General features: G+C 50.8%; 1 pseudogene; it reads left to right on the forward strand.

Annotated features, from left to right (window-relative positions):
• Positions 1-2,348, forward strand: LOC104979923 (annotated as a pseudogene).

The following is a 2,348-nucleotide window of genomic DNA, read 5'->3' on the forward strand; positions in this document are numbered from 1 at the left end:
ATGACTCCGTCTCCCATCCCACTCAAAGAGCGCTCTGGCGAGCAGTCCGTGGATCGCTGTAAAGATACAGGCGCCACCCAGCAGTCCGGCGAGAAGGACCGCGTCAGGGATAAAGCTCGGAAGCGGCTCAGGGCCTCGGGCGGTAGCAGCAGCTCCGGGGCTCGGTCCCGCGCGGGCTCCAGCCGCGGCTCCAGCTCGCTCTCAGCATCTGGCCGCTCGGGATGCTCCAGTGGGTCCCGCAGCTCCAGCTCCAGCAGCTCCCCCGGCTCTCCGAGGCCTTGGCGTCCCCGAGATCACAGGCGGCGGTCCGGTTCCAAACCCAAACCACCCGGACAAGACTAGAAGGAAAGGAGACGGCGCAGCCCCGCCCCTAAGCCCACCAAAGTGCACGTAGCAAGGCTCACCCGGAAGGTGACCAGGGAGCACATCTGGGAGATATTCTCCACCTTCGGGAGATATTCTCCACCTTCGAGAGAGTTAGAGCGATCGACCGGCCCAGAGAAAGGATGCGCGCGCATCCGTCTCAAGGCCACGCCTACGTGGAGTTCAAGAATCCGGAAGAGGCTGCGAAGGCGCTCAAGCACATGGAGGGAGAGCAATCGACGCCCAGCAGATCACGGCCACAGCCATGCTGGCCCCCTGGCCCCAGCCACCCCCAGACGACTGAGCCCTCCCCGGAGAATGCTGCCACCGCCCCCTCCACGTGGCACAGGCTGAGGATGAGCAGGTCGCGTTCCCCTTGGGGCAGGTCCCCCAAGCGCCAGCGACCCCGATCCCCCCGCCGCCGCCGCCGCCACTGGAGCGGCTCCAGCTCCAGCTCCTGCCGAAGGTGAGGGCAGCAGTTGACACGTGTCCTCGAGCAGCAGAGCTCTGGCTGCAGGGGTGTTGCTGGTTTGCGGTTGTGCTTGGAAAGGTGCCCTCTAGTGTTCTGGCTGGAAAACTTCCAAGTTTCTATAGTTCCCGGGAGTCATGTAGCTAGCAAAGCAGCAGGGATGAGCCAGGGGGCTCCAGGTGGAGAGACATCCCCGGCCTGGGAACACGTTTTCCCATGTCCCAAATAAGCTGGGCTGATCTGGTGGCCTGGTCCTGTCGTGATGCCATTCCTGTTATCCTAGCCCTGCTCCCCTGCTAGGGTCCTCTTCTGACCTCTAGGGACAAATGCCCCATGTTACCTGCCCCAAATAGTTCTTTTCACGTGTATACACACACACACACACACACACACACACGCACGCACACATTCCACTCCCTTTCTCTGAAATTGGCAAGTTGCGAGCCAGATCTGCCAGGTCATCACAGAACCACCCCTACCGGGGGCAGTTGTGTTGCTGTTCATGGTCCTGCAGGCTACTCTGGCAATGTGTACATTGCTTTTTTGGCTTTTATTGTACAGTCAGTACTATTTATTTTCTCTTTTGGGTTTTGTAACTTCGTGGCATTTTAGATGATGTTGTGGTGGATCTTTGTTGTGTAGAGTTAAATAAACCTAGGAATAGAGTAAAAAAAAAAAAATCTTTTCTGTAACGAAGATTCAAATAAATTGGGGCAACGACTTTGTTCAGTGACATTTTGAATCATGGGTCTTAGTCCACAACTTGGCATGTAATAGGTGTAAACTCTGTAAACATAAGGATCGCATGATTTTCTTTCCAAACTGGGAAATACTGGGTGTTGAAAGGGATTGTGTTAATACTTATGGCAGGATAAGAGGATTAAAATATTTTTATTTTCTCTCTCTAAAAACATCCTCTGAAGACAGAAGTGATGGGCTGTAAAAGAAAGGGTGCACTGATTAGGTTTACATTTTAAGTAGATGATTATGGTTAGAGTCTTAAATGGATTAAGAGAGAAAGAATGTTAAAATCATAGTGACCGTTGACTGCAGTCTCCCACCAAAAAGGTGGTATCATGGTATAACTGAGGTTGAGTGACTTTCAGAGAAAACTTTAGAAAGTGTTTTTGGAGATTGAATACTTTCTTCCAACAAAATATATCTGATCCCCTTCTAAAAGCAAAGTGAATAAATAAGTATGAAGAATGTCAGTGTGAACCATTAAAGTCCACATTACTCTTCCCTTCATTGGGTATTCAACTAGGTGAGAAAATCAACATAAAAGGAAGAGATGATAACACATATACAATTCACAATTTGAAAATTAATAGAGAAAATAGAATATTAATTTTGATGACTGATTCTGGAAGGGTCACTCTCTTCAATGGATATGTTTTGCAGGAAGATAGAAAATCGCTAAGGATTGCTTCAAGGGAGACAGGAGCTGAGAGGCCATAGCAGCATTGCTGAGTCTTCGTGGAGATGCTCCTGGAGGTACTTTCCTGGAGCACCTTAG

This window comes from Bison bison, unplaced genomic scaffold, assembly GCF_000754665.1.
Source record: "Bison bison bison isolate TAMUID 2011002044 unplaced genomic scaffold, Bison_UMD1.0 scf7180017864492, whole genome shotgun sequence".
Taxonomy (NCBI): domain Eukaryota; kingdom Metazoa; phylum Chordata; class Mammalia; order Artiodactyla; family Bovidae; genus Bison; species Bison bison.